At 44.8% G+C, this 19,598-nt stretch overlaps 15 non-coding genes across 15 annotated transcripts; all 15 read left to right on the top strand.

The window, feature by feature from the left end:
• The first annotated feature begins 309 nt into the window (after positions 1 to 309).
• Positions 310 to 431, top strand: TRNAL-CAA (transfer RNA leucine (anticodon CAA)). Its single transcript has 2 exons — positions 310 to 347; positions 386 to 431. It is a non-coding gene; the product is annotated as a tRNA-Leu (tRNA).
• Positions 432 to 497: 66 nt separating this feature from the next.
• TRNAF-AAA (transfer RNA phenylalanine (anticodon AAA)) lies at positions 498 to 619 on the top strand. The gene is made up of 2 exons: positions 498 to 535; positions 574 to 619. It is a non-coding gene; the product is annotated as a tRNA-Phe (tRNA).
• A 1,572-nt stretch (positions 620 to 2,191) lies between these two features.
• TRNAL-CAA (transfer RNA leucine (anticodon CAA)) lies at positions 2,192 to 2,313 on the top strand. The gene is made up of 2 exons: positions 2,192 to 2,229; positions 2,268 to 2,313. It is a non-coding gene; the product is annotated as a tRNA-Leu (tRNA).
• A 66-nt stretch (positions 2,314 to 2,379) lies between these two features.
• On the top strand, positions 2,380 to 2,501 carry TRNAF-AAA (transfer RNA phenylalanine (anticodon AAA)). Its single transcript has 2 exons — positions 2,380 to 2,417; positions 2,456 to 2,501. It is a non-coding gene; the product is annotated as a tRNA-Phe (tRNA).
• Positions 2,502 to 4,073: 1,572 nt separating this feature from the next.
• TRNAL-CAA (transfer RNA leucine (anticodon CAA)) lies at positions 4,074 to 4,195 on the top strand. Its single transcript has 2 exons — positions 4,074 to 4,111; positions 4,150 to 4,195. It is a non-coding gene; the product is annotated as a tRNA-Leu (tRNA).
• Positions 4,196 to 4,637: 442 nt separating this feature from the next.
• TRNAL-CAA (transfer RNA leucine (anticodon CAA)) lies at positions 4,638 to 4,759 on the top strand. Its single transcript has 2 exons — positions 4,638 to 4,675; positions 4,714 to 4,759. It is a non-coding gene; the product is annotated as a tRNA-Leu (tRNA).
• Positions 4,760 to 6,329: 1,570 nt separating this feature from the next.
• Positions 6,330 to 6,451, top strand: TRNAL-CAA (transfer RNA leucine (anticodon CAA)). Its single transcript has 2 exons — positions 6,330 to 6,367; positions 6,406 to 6,451. It is a non-coding gene; the product is annotated as a tRNA-Leu (tRNA).
• A 631-nt stretch (positions 6,452 to 7,082) lies between these two features.
• On the top strand, positions 7,083 to 7,204 carry TRNAL-CAA (transfer RNA leucine (anticodon CAA)). Its single transcript has 2 exons — positions 7,083 to 7,120; positions 7,159 to 7,204. It is a non-coding gene; the product is annotated as a tRNA-Leu (tRNA).
• Positions 7,205 to 7,646: 442 nt separating this feature from the next.
• TRNAL-CAA (transfer RNA leucine (anticodon CAA)) lies at positions 7,647 to 7,768 on the top strand. Its single transcript has 2 exons — positions 7,647 to 7,684; positions 7,723 to 7,768. It is a non-coding gene; the product is annotated as a tRNA-Leu (tRNA).
• Positions 7,769 to 12,911: 5,143 nt separating this feature from the next.
• TRNAL-CAA (transfer RNA leucine (anticodon CAA)) lies at positions 12,912 to 13,033 on the top strand. Its single transcript has 2 exons — positions 12,912 to 12,949; positions 12,988 to 13,033. It is a non-coding gene; the product is annotated as a tRNA-Leu (tRNA).
• An 819-nt stretch (positions 13,034 to 13,852) lies between these two features.
• On the top strand, positions 13,853 to 13,974 carry TRNAF-AAA (transfer RNA phenylalanine (anticodon AAA)). Its single transcript has 2 exons — positions 13,853 to 13,890; positions 13,929 to 13,974. It is a non-coding gene; the product is annotated as a tRNA-Phe (tRNA).
• Positions 13,975 to 14,604: 630 nt separating this feature from the next.
• TRNAF-AAA (transfer RNA phenylalanine (anticodon AAA)) lies at positions 14,605 to 14,726 on the top strand. The gene is made up of 2 exons: positions 14,605 to 14,642; positions 14,681 to 14,726. It is a non-coding gene; the product is annotated as a tRNA-Phe (tRNA).
• A 1,381-nt stretch (positions 14,727 to 16,107) lies between these two features.
• On the top strand, positions 16,108 to 16,229 carry TRNAL-CAA (transfer RNA leucine (anticodon CAA)). The gene is made up of 2 exons: positions 16,108 to 16,145; positions 16,184 to 16,229. It is a non-coding gene; the product is annotated as a tRNA-Leu (tRNA).
• Positions 16,230 to 18,737: 2,508 nt separating this feature from the next.
• TRNAF-AAA (transfer RNA phenylalanine (anticodon AAA)) lies at positions 18,738 to 18,859 on the top strand. The gene is made up of 2 exons: positions 18,738 to 18,775; positions 18,814 to 18,859. It is a non-coding gene; the product is annotated as a tRNA-Phe (tRNA).
• Positions 18,860 to 19,301: 442 nt separating this feature from the next.
• TRNAF-AAA (transfer RNA phenylalanine (anticodon AAA)) lies at positions 19,302 to 19,423 on the top strand. Its single transcript has 2 exons — positions 19,302 to 19,339; positions 19,378 to 19,423. It is a non-coding gene; the product is annotated as a tRNA-Phe (tRNA).
• The last annotated feature ends 175 nt before the right edge of the window (positions 19,424 to 19,598 follow it).

Raw genomic sequence — 19,598 nt, forward strand, 5'->3', positions numbered from 1 at the left:
TCTGTGTATTCTGGTCCTCTTTTGAGGACGTGGGTTCGTATCGCACTTCTGACACGATGTGTTTTATGAAAATAACTGTAAGAGATGTAATTTTAAAACGTCCAAATTACATAAAACTACAACAGGATGGCCGAGCGGTCTTAGGCGACAGACTCAAGTGTTCTTAGTTTCATTGGTTGACGATGTGAATCGCTGTATTCTGGTCCTCGTTTGAGGGCGTGGGTTCGAATCCCACTTATGACACGATGTGTTTTATGAAAATAACTGGAAGAGATGTAATTTTGAAACGTCCAAATTACATAAAACCACGTCAGTATGGCCGAGCGGTCTAAGGCGCCAGACTCAAGGGGTTTAGCTTCCTTCGTTCACGATGTGAATCTGTGTATTCTGGTCCTCGTTTGAGGGCGTGGGTTCGAATCCCACTTCTGACACGATGTGTTTTTCGAATATAACTGGAAGAGATGTAATTTTAAAACGTCCAAATTACATAAAACCACGTCAGGATGGCCGAGCGGCCTAAGGTGCCAGACTAAAGGGGCTTAGCTTCCTTCGTTCACGATGTGAATCTGTGTATTCTGGTCCTCGTTTGAGGGCGTGGGTTCGAATCCCACTTCTGACACGATGTGTTTTTTGAAAATAACTTGAAGAGATGTAATTTTAAAACGTCAAAATTACATAAAACTACGTCAGGATGGCCGAGCGGTCTAAGGCGCCAGACTCAAGGGGCTTAGCTTCCTTCGTTCACGATGTGAATCTGTGTATTCTGGTCCTCGTTTGAGGGCGTGGGTTCGAATCCCACTTCTGAGACGATGTGTTTTTTGAAAATAACTGGAAGAGATGTAATTTTAAAACGTCCAAATTACATAAAACCACGTCAGGATGGCCGAGCGGTCTAAGGCGCCAGACTCAAGGGGCTTAGCTTCCTTCGTTCACGATGTGAATCTGTGTATTCTGGTCCTCTTTTGAGGACGTGGGTTCGTATCGCACTTCTGACACGATGTGTTTTATGAAAATAACTGTAAGAGATGTAATTTTAAAACGTCCAAATTACATAAAACTACAACAGGATGGCCGAGCGGTCTTAGGCGACAGACTCAAGTGTTCTTAGTTTCATTGGTTGACGATGTGAATCGCTGTATTCTGGTCCTCGTTTGAGGGCGTGGGTTCGAATCCCACTTATGACACGATGTGTTTTATGAAAATAACTGGAAGAGATGTAATTTTGAAACGTCCAAATTACCAAAGACCACAACAGGATGGCCGAGCTGTCTAAGGCGACAGACTCAAGGGGCTTAGCTTCCTTCGTTCACGATGTGAATCTGTGTATTCTCGTCCTCGTTTTAGGGCGTGGGTTCGAATCCCACTTCTGACACGATGTGTTTTTTGAAAATAACTGGAAGAGATGTAATTTTAAAACGTCCAAATTACATACAACCACGTCAGGATGGCCGAGCGGCCTAAGGTGCCAGACTAAAGGGGCTTAGCTTCCTTCGTTCACGATGTGAATCTGTGTATTCTCGTCCTCGTTTTAGGGCGTGGGTTCGAATTCCACTTCTGACACGATGTGTTTTTTGAAAATAACTGGAAGAGATGTAATTTTATAACGTCCAAATTACATAAAACTACGTCAGGATGGCCGAGCGGTCTAAGGCCCCAGACTCAAGGGGCTTAGCTTCCTTCGTTCACGATGTGAATCTGTGTATTCTGGTCCTCGTTTGAGGGCGTGGGTTCTAATCCCACTTCTGACACGATGTGTTTTTTGAAAATAACTGGAAGAGATGTAATTTTAAAACGTCCAAATTACATAAAACCACGTCAGGATGGCCGAGCGGTCTAAGGCGCCAGACTCAAGGGGCTTAGCTTCCTTCGTTCACGATGTGAATCTGTGTATTCTGGTCCTCTTTTGAGGACGTGGGTTCGTATCGCACTTCTGACACGATGTGTTTTATGAAAATAACTGTAAGAGATGTAATTTTAAAACGTCCAAATTACATAAAACTACAACAGGATGGCCGAGCGGTCTTAGGCGACAGACTCAAGTGTTCTTAGTTTCATTTGGTGACGATGTGAATCGCTGTATTCTGGTCCTCGTTTGAGGGCGTGGGTTCGAATCCCACTTATGACACGATGTGTTTTATGAAAATAACTGGAAGAGATGTAATTTTGAAACGTCCAAATTACATAGAACCACGTCAGTATGGCCGAGCGGTCTAAGGCGCCAGACTCAAGGGGTTTAGCTTCCTTCGTTCACGATGTGAATCTGTGTATTCTGGTCCTCGTTTGAGGGCGTGGGTTCGAATCCCACTTCTGACACGATGTGTTTTTCGAATATAACTGGAAGAGATGTAATTTTAAAACGTCCAAATTACATAAAACCACGTCAGGATGGCCGAGCGGCCTAAGGTGCCAGACTAAAGGGGCTTAGCTTCCTTCGTTCACGATGTGAATCTGTGTATTCTGGTCCTCGTTTGAGGGCGTGGGTTCGAATCCCACTTCTGACACGATGTGTTTTTTGAAAATAACTTGAAGAGATGTAATTTTAAAACGTCAAAATTACATAAAACTACGTCAGGATGGCCGAGCGGTCTAAGGCGCCAGACTCAAGGGGCTTAGCTTCCTTCGTTCACGATGTGAATCTGTGTATTCTGGTCCTCGTTTGAGGGCGTGGGTTCGAATCCCACTTCTGAGACGATGTGTTTTTTGAAAATAACTGGAAGAGATGTAATTTTAAAACGTCCAAATTACATAAAACCACGTCAGGATGGCCGAGCGGTCTAAGGCGCCAGACTCAAGGGGCTTAGCTTCCTTCGTTCACGATGTGAATCTGTGTATTCTGGTCCTCTTTTGAGGACGTGGGTTCGTATCGCACTTCTGACACGATGTGTTTTATGAAAATAACTGTAAGAGATGTAATTTTAAAACGTCCAAATTACATAAAACTACAACAGGATGGCCGAGCGGTCTTAGGCGACAGACTCAAGTGTTCTTAGTTTCATTGGTTGACGATGTGAATCGCTGTATTCTGGTCCTCGTTTGAGGGCGTGGGTTCGAATCCCACTTATGACACGATGTGTTTTATGAAAATAACTGGAAGAGATGTAATTTTGAAACGTCCAAATTACCAAAGACCACAACAGGATGGCCGAGCTGTCTAAGGCGACAGACTCAAGGGGCTTAGCTTCCTTCGTTCACGATGTGAATCTGTGTATTCTCGTCCTCGTTTTAGGGCGTGGGTTCGAATCCCACTTCTGACACGATGTGTTTTTTGAAAATAACTGGAAGAGATGTAATTTTAAAACGTCCAAATTACATACAACCACGTCAGGATGGCCGAGCGGCCTAAGGTGCCAGACTAAAGGGGCTTAGCTTCCTTCGTTCACGATGTGAATCTGTGTATTCTCGTCCTCGTTTTAGGGCGTGGGTTCGAATTCCACTTCTGACACGATGTGTTTTTTGAAAATAACTGGAAGAGATGTAATTTTATAACGTCCAAATTACATAAAACTACGTCAGGATGGCCGAGCGGTCTAAGGCCCCAGACTCAAGGGGCTTAGCTTCCTTCGTTCACGATGTGAATCTGTGTATTCTGGTCCTCGTTTGAGGGCGTGGGTTCTAATCCCACTTCTGACACGATGTGTTTTTTGAAAATAACTGGAAGAGATGTAATTTTAAAACGTCCAAATTACATAAAACCACGTCAGGATGGCCGAGCGGTCTAAGGCGCCAGACTCAAGGGGCTTAGCTTCCTTCGTTCACGATGTGAATCTGTGTATTCTGGTCCTCTTTTGAGGACGTGGGTTCGTATCGCACTTCTGACACGATGTGTTTTATGAAAATAACTGTAAGAGATGTAATTTTAAAACGTCCAAATTACATAAAACTACAACAGGATGGCCGAGCGGTCTTAGGCGACAGACTCAAGTGTTCTTAGTTTCATTTGGTGACGATGTGAATCGCTGTATTCTGGTCCTCGTTTGAGGGCGTGGGTTCGAATCCCACTTATGACACGATGTGTTTTATGAAAATAACTGGAAGAGATGTAATTTTGAAACGTCCAAATTACATAGAACCACGTCAGTATGGCCGAGCGGTCTAAGGCGCCAGACTCAAGGGGTTTAGCTTCCTTCGTTCACGATGTGAATCTGTGTATTCTGGTCCTCGTTTGAGGGCGTGGGTTCGAATCCCACTTCTGACACGATGTGTTTTTCGAATATAACTGGAAGAGATGTAATTTTAAAACGTCCAAATTACATAAAACCACGTCAGGATGGCCGAGCGGCCTAAGGTGCCAGCCTCAAGGGGCTTAGCTTCCTTCGTTTACGATGTGAATCTGTGTATTCTGGTCCTCGTTTGAGGGCGTGGGTTCGAATCCCACTTATGACACGATGTGTTTTATGAAAATAACTTGAAGAGATGTAATTTTAAAACGTCAAAATTACCAAAGACCACAACAGGATGGCCGAGCTGTCTAAGGCGACAGACTCAAGGGGCTTAGCTTCCTTCGTTCACGATGTGAATTTGTGTATTCTCGTCCTCGTTTTAGGGCGTGGGTTCGAATCCCACTTCTGACACGATGTGTTTTTTGAAAATAACTGGAAGAGATGTAATTTTAAAACGTCCAAATTACATAAAACCACGTCAGGATGGCCGAGCGGTCTAAGGCGCCAGACTCAAGGGGCTTAGCTTCCTTCGTTCACGATGTGAATCTGTGTATTCTGGTCCTCGTTTGAGGGCGTGGGTTCGAATCCCACTTCTGACACGATGTGTTTTTCGAATATAACTGGAAGAGGTGTAATTTTAAAACGTCCAAATTACATAAAACCACGTCAGGATGGCCGAGCGGCCTAAGGTGCCAGACTCAAGGGGCTTAGCTTCCTTCGTTCACGATGTGAATCTGTGTATTTTCGTCCTCGGTTTAGGGCGTGGGTTCGAATCCCACTTCTGACACGATGTGTTTTTTGAAAATAACTGGAAGAGATGTAATTTTAAAACGTCCAAATTACATAAAACCACGTCAGGATGGCCGAGCGGCCTAAGGTGCCAGACTCAAGGGGCTTAGCTTCCTTCGTTCACGATGTGAATCTGTGTATTCTCGTCCTCGTTTTAGGGCGTGGGTTCGCATCCCACTTCTGACACGATGTGTTTTATGAAAATAACTGGAAGAGATGTAATTTTAAAACGTCCAAATGACATAAAACCACGTCAGGAGGGCCGAGCGGTCTAAACGCCAGACTCAAGGGGCTTAGCTTCCTTCGTTTACGATGTGAATCTGTGTATTCTGGTCCTCGTTTGAGGGCGTGGGTTCGAATCCCACTTATGACACGATGTGTTTTATGAAAATAACTGGAAGAGATGTAATTTTAAAACGTCAAAATTACCAAAGACCACAACAGGATGGCCGAGCTGTCTAAGGCGACAGACTCAAGGGGCTTAGCTTCCTTCGTTCACGATGTGAATCTGTGTATTCTCGTCCTCGTTTTAGGGCGTGGGTGCGAATCCCACTTCTGACACGATGTGTTTTTTGAAAATAACTGGAAGAGATGTAATTTTAAAACGTCCAAATTACATACAACCACGTCAGGATGGCCGAGCGGCCTAAGGTGCCAGACTCAAGGGGCTTAGCTTCCTTCGTTCACGATGTGAATCTGTGTATTCTCGTCCTCGTTTTAGGGCGTGGGTTCGAATCCCACTTCTGACACGATGTGTTTTTTGAAAATAACTGGAAGAGATGTAATTTTAAAACGTCCAAATTACATAAAACTACGTCAGGATGAACGAGCGGTCTAAGGCGCCAGACTCAAGGGGCTTAGCTTCCTTCGTTCACGATGTGAATCTGTGTATTCTGGTCCTCGTTTGAGGGCGTGGGTTCGAATCCCACTTCTGACACGATGTGTTTTTTGAAAATAACTGGAAGAGATGTAATTTTAAAACGTCCAAATTACATAAAACCACGTCAGGATGGCCGAGCGGTCTAAGGCGCCAGACTCAAGGGGCTTAGCTTCCTTCGTTCACGATGTGAATCTGTGTATTCTGGTCCTCTTTTGAGGACGTGGGTTCGTATCGCACTTCTGACACGATGTGTTTTATGAAAATAACTGTAAGAGATGTAATTTTAAAACGTCAAAATTACCAAAGACCACAACAGGATGGCCGAGCGGTCTTAGGCGACAGACTCAAGTGTTCTTAGTTTCATTGGTTGACGATGTGAATCGCTGTATTCTGGTCCTCGTTTGAGGGCGTGGGTTCGAATCCCACTTATGACACGATGTGTTTTATGAAAATAACTGGAAGAGATGTAATTTTGAAACGTCCAAATTACATAAAACCACGTCAGGATGGCCGAGCGGTCTAAGGCGCCAGACTCAAGGGGTTTAGCTTCCTTCGTTCACGATGTGAATCTGTGTATTCTGGTCCTCGTTTGAGGGCGTGGGTTCGAATCCCACTTCTGACACGATGTGTTTTTCGAATATAACTGGAAGAGATGTAATTTTAAAACGTCCAAATTACATAAAACCACGTCAGGATGGCCGAGCGGCCTAAGGTGCCAGCCTCAAGGGGCTTAGCTTCCTTCGTTTACGATGTGAATCTGTGTATTCTGGTCCTCGTTTGAGGGCGTGGGTTCGAATCCCACTTATGACACGATGTGTTTTATGAAAATAACTTGAAGAGATGTAATTTTAAAACGTCAAAATTACCAAAGACCACAACAGGATGGCCGAGCTGTCTAAGGCGACAGACTCAAGGGGCTTAGCTTCCTTCGTTCACGATGTGAATCTGTGTATTCTGGTCCTCTTTTGAGGACGTGGGTTCGTATCGCACTTCTGACACGATGTGTTTTATGAAAATAACTGTAAGAGATGTAATTTTAAAACGTCCAAATTACATAAAACTACAACAGGATGGCCGAGCGGTCTTAGGCGACAGACTCAAGTGTTCTTAGTTTCATTGGTTGACGATGTGAATCGCTGTATTCTGGTCCTCGTTTGAGGGCGTGGGTTCGAATCCCACTTATGACACGATGTGTTTTATGAAAATAACTGGAAGAGATGTAATTTTGAAACGTCCAAATTACATAAAACCACGTCAGTATGGCCGAGCGGTCTAAGGCGCCAGACTCAAGGGGTTTAGCTTCCTTCGTTCACGATGTGAATCTGTGTATTCTGGTCCTCGTTTGAGGGCGTGGGTTCGAATCCCACTTCTGACACGATGTGTTTTTCGAATATAACTGGAAGAGATGTAATTTTAAAACGTCCAAATTACATAAAACCACGTCAGGATGGCCGAGGGGCCTAAGGTGCCAGCCTCAAGGGGCTTAGCTTCCTTCGTTTACGATGTGAATCTGTGTATTCTGGTCCTCGTTTGAGGGCGTGGGTTCGAATCCCACTTATGACACGATGTGTTTTATGAAAATAACTTGAAGAGATGTAATTTTAAAACGTCAAAATTACCAAAGACCACAACAGGATGGCCGAGCTGTCTAAGGCGACAGACTCAAGGGGCTTAGCTTCCTTCGTTCACGATGTGAATTTGTGTATTCTCGTCCTCGTTTTAGGGCGTGGGTTCGAATCCCACTTCTGACACGATGTGTTTTTTGAAAATAACTGGAAGAGATGTAATTTTAAAACGTCCAAATTACATAAAACCACGTCAGGATGGCCGAGCGGTCTAAGGCGCCAGACTCAAGGGGCTTAGCTTCCTTCGTTCACGATGTGAATCTGTGTATTCTGGTCCTCGTTTGAGGGCGTGGGTTCGAATCCCACTTCTGACACGATGTGTTTTTCGAATATAACTGGAAGAGGTGTAATTTTAAAACGTCCAAATTACATAAAACCACGTCAGGATGGCCGAGCGGCCTAAGGTGCCAGACTCAAGGGGCTTAGCTTCCTTCGTTCACGATGTGAATCTGTGTATTTTCGTCCTCGGTTTAGGGCGTGGGTTCGAATCCCACTTCTGACACGATGTGTTTTTTGAAAATAACTGGAAGAGATGTAATTTTAAAACGTCCAAATTACATAAAACCACGTCAGGATGGCCGAGCGGCCTAAGGTGCCAGACTCAAGGGGCTTAGCTTCCTTCGTTCACGATGTGAATCTGTGTATTCTCGTCCTCGTTTTAGGGCGTGGGTTCGCATCCCACTTCTGACACGATGTGTTTTATGAAAATAACTGGAAGAGATGTAATTTTAAAACGTCCAAATTACATAAAACCACGTCAGGAGGGCCGAGCGGTCTAAACGCCAGACTCAAGGGGCTTAGCTTCCTTCGTTTACGATGTGAATCTGTGTATTCTGGTCCTCGTTTGAGGGCGTGGGTTCGAATCCCACTTATGACACGATGTGTTTTATGAAAATAACTGGAAGAGATGTAATTTTAAAACGTCAAAATTACCAAAGACCACAACAGGATGGCCGAGCTGTCTAAGGCGACAGACTCAAGGGGCTTAGCTTCCTTCGTTCACGATGTGAATCTGTGTATTCTCGTCCTCGTTTTAGGGCGTGGGTGCGAATCCCACTTCTGACACGATGTGTTTTTTGAAAATAACTGGAAGAGATGTAATTTTAAAACGTCCAAATTACATACAACCACGTCAGGATGGCCGAGCGGCCTAAGGTGCCAGACTCAAGGGGCTTAGCTTCCTTCGTTCACGATGTGAATCTGTGTATTCTCGTCCTCGTTTTAGGGCGTGGGTTCGAATCCCACTTCTGACACGATGTGTTTTTTGAAAATAACTGGAAGAGATGTAATTTTAAAACGTCCAAATTACATAAAACTACGTCAGGATGAACGAGCGGTCTAAGGCGCCAGACTCAAGGGGCTTAGCTTCCTTCGTTCACGATGTGAATCTGTGTATTCTGGTCCTCGTTTGAGGGCGTGGGTTCGAATCCCACTTCTGACACGATGTGTTTTTTGAAAATAACTGGAAGAGATGTAATTTTAAAACGTCCAAATTACATAAAACCACGTCAGGATGGCCGAGCGGTCTAAGGCGCCAGACTCAAGGGGCTTAGCTTCCTTCGTTCACGATGTGAATCTGTGTATTCTGGTCCTCTTTTGAGGACGTGGGTTCGTATCGCACTTCTGACACGATGTGTTTTATGAAAATAACTGTAAGAGATGTAATTTTAAAACGTCCAAATCACATAAAACTACAACGGGATGGCCGAGCGGTCTTAGGCGACAGACTCAAGTGTTCTTAGTTTCATTGGTTGACGATGTGAATCGCTGTATTCTGGTCCTCGTTTGAGGGCGTGGGTTCGAATCCCACTTATGACACGATGTGTTTTATGAAAATAACTGGAAGAGATGTAATTTTGAAACGTCCAAATTACATAAAACCACGTCAGGATGGCCGAGCGGTCTAAGGCGCCAGACTCAAGGGGCTTAGCTTCCTTCGTTCACGATGTGAATCTGTTTATTCTGGTCCTCGTTTGAGGGCGTGGGTTCGTATCCCACTTCTGACACGATGTGTTTTATGAAAATAACTGGAAGAGATGTAATTTTAAAACGTCCAAATTACTTAAAACCACGTCAGGAGGGCCGAGCGATCTAAACGCCAGACTCAAGGGGCTTAACTTCCTTCGTTTACGATGTAAATCTGTGTATTCTGGTCCTCGTTTGAGGGCGTGGGTTCGAATCCCACTTATGACACGATGTGTTTTATGAAAATAACTGGAACAGATGTAATTTTAAAACGTCAAAATTACCAAAGACCACAACAGGATGGCCGAGCTGTCTAAGGCGACAGACTCAAGGGGCTTAGCTTCCTTCGTTCACGATGTGAATCTGTGTATTCTCGTCCTCGTTTTAGGGCGTGGGTTCGAATCCCACTTCTGACACGATGTGTTTTTTGAAAATAACTGGAAGAGATGTAATTTTAAAACGTCCAAATTACATAAAACCACAACAGGATGGCCGAGCTGTCTAAGGCGACAGACTCAAGGGGCTTAGCTTCCTTCGTTCACGATGTGAATCTGTGTATTCTCGTCCTCGTTTTAGGGTGTGGGTTCGAATCCCACTTCTGACACGATGTGTTTTTTGAAAATAACTGGAAGAGATGTAATTTTAAAACGTCCAAATTACATAAAACCACGTCAGGATGGCCGAGCGGCCTAAGGTGCCAGACTCAAGGGGCTTAGCTTCCTTCGTTCACGATGTGAATCTGTGTATTCTCGTCCTCGTTTTAGGGCGTGGGTTCGAATCCCACTTCTGACACGATGTGTTTTTTGAAAATAACTGGAAGAGATGTAATTTTAAAACGTCCAAATTACATAAAACTACGTCAGGATGGCCGAGCGGTCTAAGGCGCCAGACTCAAGGGGCTTAGCTTCCTTCGTTCACGATGTGAATCTGTGTATTCTGGTCCTCGTTTGAGGGCGTGGGTTCGTATCCCACTTCTGACACGATGTGATTTATGAAAATAACTGGAAGAGATGTAATTTTAAAACGTCCAAATTACATAAAACCACGTCAGGAGGGCCGAGCGGTCTAAACGCCAGACTCAAGGGGCTTAGCTTCCTTCGTTTACGATGTGAATCTGTGTATTCTGGTCCTCGTTTGAGGGCGTGGGTTCGTATCCCACTTCTGACACGATGTGTTTTATGAAAATAACTGGAAGAGATGTAATTTTAAAACGTCAAAATTACCAAACACCACAACAGGATGGCCGAGCTGTCTAAGGCGACAGACTCAAGGGGCTTAGCTTTCTTCGTTCACGATGTGAATCTGTGTATCCTCGTCCTCGTTTTAGGGCGTGGGTTCGAATCCCACTTCTGACACGATGTGTTTTTTGAAAATAACTGGAAGAGATGTAATTTTAAAACGTCCAAATTACATAAAACCACGTCAGGATGGCCGAGCGGTCTAAGGCGCCAGACTCAAGGGGCTTATCTTCCTTCGTTCACAATGTGAATCTGTGTATTCTGGTCCTCGTTTGAGGACGTAAGTTCGTATCGCACTTCTGACACGATGTGTTTTATGAAAATAACTGGAAGAGATGTAATTTTAAAACGTCCAAGTTACATAAAACCACAACAGGATGGCCGAGCGGTCTTAGGCAACAGACTCAAGGGTTCTTAGCTTCCTTCGTTCACGAAGTGAAGCGCTGTATTCTGGTCCTCGTTTTCGGGAGTGTTTTCGAATCCCACTTCTGACACGATGTGTTTTTTGAAAATAACTGGAAGAGATGTAATTTTAAAACGTCAAAATTACCAAACACCACAACAGGATGGCCGAGCTGTCTAAGGCGACAGACTCAAGGGGCTTAGCTTTCTTCGTTCACGATGTGAATCTGTGTATCCTCGTCCTCGTTTTAGGGCGTGGGTTCGAATCCCACTTCTGACACGATGTGTTTTTTGAAAATAACTGGAAGAGATGTAATTTTAAAACGTCCAAATTACATAAAACCACGTCAGGATGGCCGAGCGGTCTAAGGCGCCAGACTCAAGGGGCTTAGCTTCCTTCGTTCACAATGTGAATCTGTGTATTCTGGTCCTCGTTTGAGGACGTAAGTTCGTATCGCACTTCTGACACGATGTGTTTTATGAAAATAACTGGAAGAGATGTAATTTTAAAACGTCCAAGTTACATAAAACCACAACAGGATGGCCGAGCGGTCTTAGGCGACAGACTCAGGTGTTCTTAGTTTCATTGGTTCACGATGTGAATCGCTGTATTCTGGTCCTCGTTTTCGGGAGTGTTTTCGAATCCCACTTCTGACACGATGTGTTTTTTGAAAATAACTGGAAGAGATGTAATTTTAAAACGTCCAAATTACATAAAACCACGTTAGGATGGCCGAGCGGTCTAAGGCGCCAGACTCAAGGGGCTTAGCTTCCTTCGTTCACGATGTGAATCTGTGTATTCTGGTCCTCGTTTGAGGGCGTGGGTTCGAATCCCGCTTCTGACACGATGTGTTTTATGAAAATAACTAGAAGAGATGTAATTTTAAAGCGTCCAAATTACATAAAACCACGTCATTATGGCCGAGCGGTCTAAGGCGCCAGACTCAAGGGGCTTAGCTTCCTTCGTTCACGATGTGAATCTGTGTATTCTCGTCCTCGTTTGAGGGCGTGGGTTCGAATCCCACTTCTGACACGATGTGTTTTTTGAAAATAACTGGAAGAGATGTAATTGTAAAAGGTCCAAATTACATAAAACCACGTCAGGATGGCCGAGCGGCCTAAGGTGCCAGACTCAAGGGGCTTAGCTTCCTTCGTTCAGGATGTGAATCACTGTATTCTGGTCCTCGTTTGAGGGCGTGGGTTCGAATCCCACTTCTGACACGACGTGTTTTATGAAAATAACTAGAAGAGATGTAATTTTGAAACGTCCAAATTACATAAAACCACGTCAGTATGGCCGAGCGGTCTAAGTCGCCAGACTCAAGGGGCTTAGCTTCCTTCGTTCACGATGTGAATCTGTGTATTCTGGTCCTCGTTTGAGGGCGTGGGCTCGAATCCCACTTCTGACACGATGTGTTTTTTGAAAATAACTGGAAGAGATGTAATTTTAAAACGTCCAAATTACATAAAACCACGTCAGGATGGCCGAGCGGTCTAAGGCGCCAGACTCAAGGGGCTTAGCTTCCTTCGTTCACGATGTGAATCTGTGTATTCTGGTCCTCGTTTGAGGACGTGGGTTCGTATCGCACTTCTGACACGATGTGCTTTATGAAAATAACTGGAAGAGATGTAATTTTAAAACGTCCAAATTACATAAAACCACAACAGGATGGCCGAGCGGTCTTAGGCGACAGACTCAAGTGTTCTTAGTTTCATTGGTTCACGATGTGAATCGCTGTATTCTGGTCCTCGTTTGCGGGAGTGTTTTCGAATCCCACTTCAGACACGATGTGTTTTATGAAAATAACTGGAAGAGATGTAATTTTGAAACGTCCAAATTACATAAAACCACGTCAGTATGGCCGAGCGGTCTAAGGCGCCAGACTCAAGGGGCTTAGCTTCTTTCGTTCACGATGTGAATCTGTGTATTCCGGTGCTCGTTTGAGGGCGTGGGTTCGAATCCCACTTCTGACACGATGTGTTTTTTGAAAATAACTGGAAGAGATGTAATTTTAAAACGTCCAAATTACATAAAACCACGTCAGTATGACCGAGCGGTCTTAGGCGACAGACTCGAGGGTTCTTAGCTTCCTTCGTTCACGATGTGAATCTGTGTATTCTGGTCCTCGTTTGAGGGCGTGGGTTCGAATCCCACTTCTGACACGATGTGTTTTATGAAAATAACTAGAAGAGATGTAATTTTAAAACGTCCAAATTACATAAAACCACGTCATTATGGCCGAGCGGTCTAAGGCGCCAGACTCAAGGGGCTTAGCTTCCTTCGTTCACGATGTGAATCTGTGTATTCTCGTCCTCGTTTGAGGGCGTGGGTTCGAATCCCACTTCTGACACGATGTGTTTTTTGAAAATAACTGGAAGAGATGTAATTGTAAAACGTCCAAATTACATAAAACCACGTCAGGATGGCCGAGCGGCCTAAGGTGCCAGACTCAAGGGGCTTAGCTTCCTTCGTTCACGATGTGAATCACTGTATTCTGGTCCTCGTTTGAGGGCGTGGGTTCGAATCCCACTTCTGACACGATGTGTTTTATGAAAATAACTAGAAGAGATGTAATTTTGAAACGTCCAAATTACATAAAACCACGTCAGTATGGCCGAGCGGTCTAAGGCGCCAGACTCAAGGGGCTTAGCTTCCTTCGTTCACGATGTGAATCTGTGTATTCTCGTCCTCGTTTGAGGGCGTGGGTTCGAATCCCACTTCTGACACGATGTGTTTTTTGAAAATAACTGGAAGAGATGTAATTGTAAAACGTCCAAATTACATAAAACCACGTCAGGATGGCCGAGCGGCCTAAGGTGCCAGACTAAAGGGGCTTAGCTTCTTTCGTTCACGATGTGAATCACTGTATTCTGGTCCTCGTTTGAGGGCGTGGGTTCGAATCCCACTTCTGACACGATGTGTTTTATGAAAATAACTAGAAGAGATGTAATTTTGAAACGTCCAAATTACATAAAACCACGTCAGTATGGCCGAGCGGTCTAAGGCGCCAGATTCAAGGGGCTTAGCTTCCTTCGTTCACGATGTGAATCTGTGTATCCTGGTCCTCGTTTGAGGGCGTGGGTTCGAATCCCACTTCTGACACGATGTGTTTTTCGAATATAACTGGAAGAGATGTAATTTTAAAACGTCCAAATTACATAAAACCACGTCAGGATGGCCGAGCGGCCTAAGGTGCCAGACTCAAGGGGCTTAGCTTCCTTCGTTCACGATGTGAATCACTGTATTCTGGTCCTCGTTTGAGGGCGTGGGTTCGAATCCCACTTCTGACACGATGTGTTTTATGAAAATAACTAGAAGAGATGTAATTTTGAAACGTCCAAATTACATAAAACCACGTCAGTATGGCCGAGCGGTCTAAGGCGCCAGACTCAAGGGGCTTAGCTTCCTTCGTTCACGATGTGAATCTGTGTATTCTCGTCCTCGTTTGAGGGCGTGGGTTCGAATCCCACTTCTGACACGATGTGTTTTTTGAAAATAACTGGAAGAGATGTAATTGTAAAACGTCCAAATTACATAAAACCACGTCAGGATGGCCGAGCGGCCTAAGGTGCCAGACTAAAGGGGCTTAGCTTCCTTCGTTCACGATGTGAATCACTGTATTCTGGTCCTCGTTTGAGGGCGTGGGTTCGAATCCCACTTCTGACACGATGTGTTTTATGAAAATAACTAGAAGAGATGTAATTTTGAAACGTCCAAATTTCATAAAACCACGTCAGTATGGCCGAGCGGTCTAAGGCGCCAGACTCAAGGGGCTTAGCTTCCTTCGTTCACGATGTGAATCTGTGTATCCTGGTCCTCGTTTGAGGGCGTGGGTTCGAATCCCACTTCTGACACGATGTGTTTTTCGAATATAACTGGAAGAGATGTAATTTTAAAACGTCCAAATTACATAAAACCACGTCAGGATGGCCGAGCGGCCTAAGGTGCCAGACTCAAGGGGCTTAGCTTCCTTCGTTCACGATGTGAGTTTGTGTATTCTCGTCCTCGTTTTAGGGCGTGGGTTCGAATCCCACTTCTGACACGATGTGTTTTTTGAAAATAACTGGAAGAGATGTAATTTTAAAACGTCCAAATTACATAAAACCACGTCAGGATGGCCGAGCGGTCTAAGGCGCCAGACTCAAGGGGCTTAGCTTCCTTCGTTCACGATGTGAATCTGTGTATTCCGGTGCTCGTTTGAGGGTGTGGGTTCGTATCGCACTTCTGACACGATGTGTTTTATGAAAATAACTGGAAGAGATGTAATTTTAAAACGTCCAAATTACATAAAACCACGTCAGGAGGGCCGAGCGGTCTAAACGCCAGACTCAAGGGGTTTAGCTTCCTTCGTTTACGATGTGAATCTGTGTATTCTGGTCCTCGTTTGAGGGCGTGGGTTCGAATCCCACTTATGACACGATGTGTTTTATGAAAATAACTGGAAGAGATGTAATTTTAAAACGTCAAAATTACCAAAGACCACAACAGGATGGCCGAGCTGTCTTAGGCGACAGACTCAAGGGGCTTAGCTTCCTTCGTTCACGGTGTGAATCTGTGTATTCTCGTCCTCGTTTTAGGGCGTGGGTTCGAATCCCACTTCTGACACGATGTGTTTTTTGAAAATAACTGGAAGAGATGTAATTTTAAAACGTCCAAATTACATAAAACCACGTCAGGATGGCCGAGCGGCCTAAGGTGCCAGACTCAAGGGGCTTAGCTTCCTTCGTTCACGATGTGAATCACTGTATTCTGGTCCTCGTTTGAGGGCGTGGGTTCGAATCCCACTTCTGACACGATGTGTTTTTCGAATATAACTGGAAGAGATGTAATTTTAAAACGTCCAAATTACATAAAACCACGTCAGGATGGCCGAGCGGCCTAAGGTGCCAGACTCAAGGGGCTTAGCTTCCTTCGTTCACGATGTGAGTCTGTGTATTCTCGTCCTCGTTTTAGGGCGTGGGTTCGAATCCCACTTCTGACACGATGTGTTTTTTGAAAATAACTGGAAGAGATGTAATTTTAAAACGTCCAAATTACATAAAACCACGTCAGGATGGCCGAGCGGTCTAAGGTGCCAGACTCAAGGGGCTTAGCTTCCTTCGTTCACGATGTGAATCACTGTATTCCGGTGCTCGTTTGAGGGCGTGGGTTCGAATCCCACTTCTGACACGATGTGTTTTATGAAAATAACTAGAAGAGATGTAATTTTAAAACGTCCAAATTACATAAAACCACGTCATTATGGCCGAGCGGTCTAAGGCGCCAGACTCAAGGGGCTTAGCTTCCTTCGTTCACGATGTGAATCTGTGTATTCTCGTCCTCGTTTGAGGGCGTGGGTTCGAATCCCACTTCTGACACGATGTGTTTTTTGAAAATAACTGGAAGAGATGTAATTGTAAAACGTCCAAATTACATAAAACCACGTCAGGATGGCCGAGCGGCCTAAGGTGCCAGACTCAAGGGGCTTAGCTTCCTTCGTTCACGATGTGAATCACTGTATTCTGGTCCTCGTTTGAGGGCGTGGGTTCGAATCCCACTTCTGACACGATGTGTTTTTTGAAAATAACTGGAAGAGATGTAATTTTAAAACGTCCAAATTACATAAAACCACGTCAGGATGGCCGAGCGGTCTAAGGCGCCAGACTCAAGGGGCTTAGCTTCCTTCGTTCACGATGTGAATCTGTGTATTCCGGTGCTCGTTTGAGGGCGTGGGTTCGTATCGCACTTCTGACACGATGTGTTTTATGAAAATAACTGGAAGAGATGTAATTTTAAAACGTCCAAATTACATAAAACCACGTCATTATGGCCGAGCGGTCTAAGGCGCCAGACTCAAGGGGCTTAGCTTCCTTCGTTCACGATGTGAATCTGTGTATTCTCGTCCTCGTTTGAGGGCGTGGGTTCGAATCCCACTTCTGACACGATGTGTTTTTTGAAAATAACTGGAAGAGATGTAATTGTAAAACGTCCAAATTACATAAAACCACGTCAGGATGGCCGAGCGGCCTAAGGTGCCAGACTCAAGGGGCTTAGCTTCCTTCGTTCACGATGTGAATCACTGTATTCTGGTCCTCGTTTGAGGGCGTGGGTTCGAATCCCACTTCTGACACGATGTGTTTTTTGAAAATAACTGGAAGAGATGTAATTTTAAAACGTCCAAATTACATAAAACCACGTCAGGATGGCCGAGCGGTCTAAGGCGCCAGACTCAAGGGGCTTAGCTTCCTTCGTTCACGATGTGAATCTGTGTATTCCGGTGCTCGTTTGAGGGCGTGGGTTCGTATCGCACTTCTGACACGATGTGTTTTATGAAAATAACTGGAAGAGATGTAATTTTAAAACGTCCAAATTACATAAAACCACGTCAGGAGGGCCGAGCGGTCTAAACGCCAGACTCAAGGGGTTTAGCTTCCTTCGTTTACGATGTGAATCTGTGTATTCTGGTCCTCGTTTGAGGGCGTGGGTTCGAATCCCACTTATGACACGATGTGTTTTATGAAAATAACTGGAAGAGATGTAATTTTAAAACGTCAAAATTACCAAAGACCACAACAGGATGGCCGAGCTGTCTAAGGCGACAGACTCAAGGGGCTTAGCTTCCTTCGTTCACGGTGTGAATCTGTGTATTCTCGTCCTCGTTTTAGGGCGTGGGTTCGAATCCCACTTCTGACACGATGTGTTTTTTGAAAATAACTGGAAGAGATGTAATTTTAAAACGTCCAAATTACATAAAACCACGTCAGGATGGCCGAGCGGCCTAAGGTGCCAGACTCAAGGGGCTTAGCTTCCTTCGTTCACGATGTGAATCACTGTATTCTGGTCCTCGTTTGAGGGCGTGGGTTCGAATCCCACTTCTGACACGATGTGTTTTTCGAAAATAACTGGAAGAGATGTAATTTTAAAACGTCCAAATTACATAAAACCACGTCAGGATGGCCGAGCGGCCTAAGGTGCCAGACTCAAGGGGCTTAGCTTCCTTCGTTCACGATGTGAGTCTGTGTATTCTCGTCCTCGTTTTAGGGCGTGGGTTCGAATCCCACTTCTGACACGATGTGTTTTTTGAAAATAACTGGAAGAGATGTAATTTTAAAACGTCCAAATTACATAAAACCACGTCAGGATGGCCGAGCGGTCTAAGGCGCCAGACTCAAGGGGCTTAGCTTCCTTCGTTCACGATGTGAATCTGTGTATTCCGGTGCTCGTTTGAGGGCGTGGGTTCGTATCGCACTTCTGACACGATGTGTTTTATGAAAATAACTGGAAGAGATGTAATTTAAAAACGTCCAAATTACATAAAACCACGTCAGGAGGGCCGAGCGGTCTAAACGCCAGACTCAAGGGGTTTAGCTTCCTTCGTTTACGATGTGAATCTGTGTATTCTGGTCCTCGTTTGAGGGCGTGGGTTCGAATCCCACTTATGACACGATGTGTTTTATGAAAATAACTGGAAGAGATGTAATTTTAAAACGTCAAAATTACCAAAGACCACAACAGGATGGCCGAGCTGTCTAAGGCGACAGACTCAAGGGGCTTAGCTTCCTTCGTTCACGGTGTGAATCTGTGTATTCTCGTCCTCGTTTGAGGGCGTGGGTTCGAATCCCACTTATGACACGATGTGTTTTTTGAAAATAACTGGAAGAGATGTAATTGTAAAACGTCCAAATTACATAAAACCACGTCAGGATGGCCGAGCGGCCTAAGGTGCCAGACTAAAGGGGCTTAGCTTCCTTCGTTCACGATGTGAATCACTGTATTCTGGTCCTCGTTTGAGGGCGTGGGTTCGAATCCCACTTCTGACACGATGTGTTTTATGAAAATAACTAGAAGAGATGTAATTTTGAAACGTCCAAATTACATAAAACCACGTCAGTATGGCCGAGCGGTCTAAGGCGCCAGACTCAAGGGGCTTAGCTTCCTTCGTTCACGATGTGAATCTGTGTATCCTGGTCCTCGTTTGAGGGCGTGGGTTCGAATCCCACTTCTGACACGATGTGTTTTTCGAATATAACTGGAAGAGATGTAATTTTAAAACGTCCAAACTACATAAAACCACGTCAGGATGGCCGAGCGGCCTAAGGTGCCAGACTCAAGGGGCTTAGCTTCCTTCGTTCACGATGTGAGTCTGTGTATTCTCGTCCTCGTTTTAGGGCGTGGGTTCGAATCCCACTTCTGACACGATGTGTTTTTTGAAAATAACTGGAAGAGATGTAATTGTAAAACGTCCAAATTACATAAAACCACGTCAGGATGGCCGAGCGGCCTAAGGTGCCAGACTAAAGGGGCTTAGCTTCCTTCGTTCACGATGTGAATCACTGTATTCTGGTCCTCGTTTGAGGGCGTGGGTTCGAATCCCACTTCTGACACGATGTGTTTTATGAAAATAACTAGAAGAGATGTAATTTTGAAACGTCCAAATTACATAAAACCACGTCAGTATGGCCGAGCGGTCTAAGGCGCCAGACTCAAGGGGCTTAGCTTCCTTCGTTCACGATGTGAATCTGTGTATCCTGGTCCTCGTTTGAGGGCGTGGGTTCGAAT

Source organism: Phalangium opilio, unplaced genomic scaffold (genome assembly GCF_054372755.1).
Source record: "Phalangium opilio isolate 3A_F unplaced genomic scaffold, DU_Popi_V2 ptg000021l_1, whole genome shotgun sequence".
NCBI classification, from domain to species: domain Eukaryota; kingdom Metazoa; phylum Arthropoda; class Arachnida; order Opiliones; family Phalangiidae; genus Phalangium; species Phalangium opilio.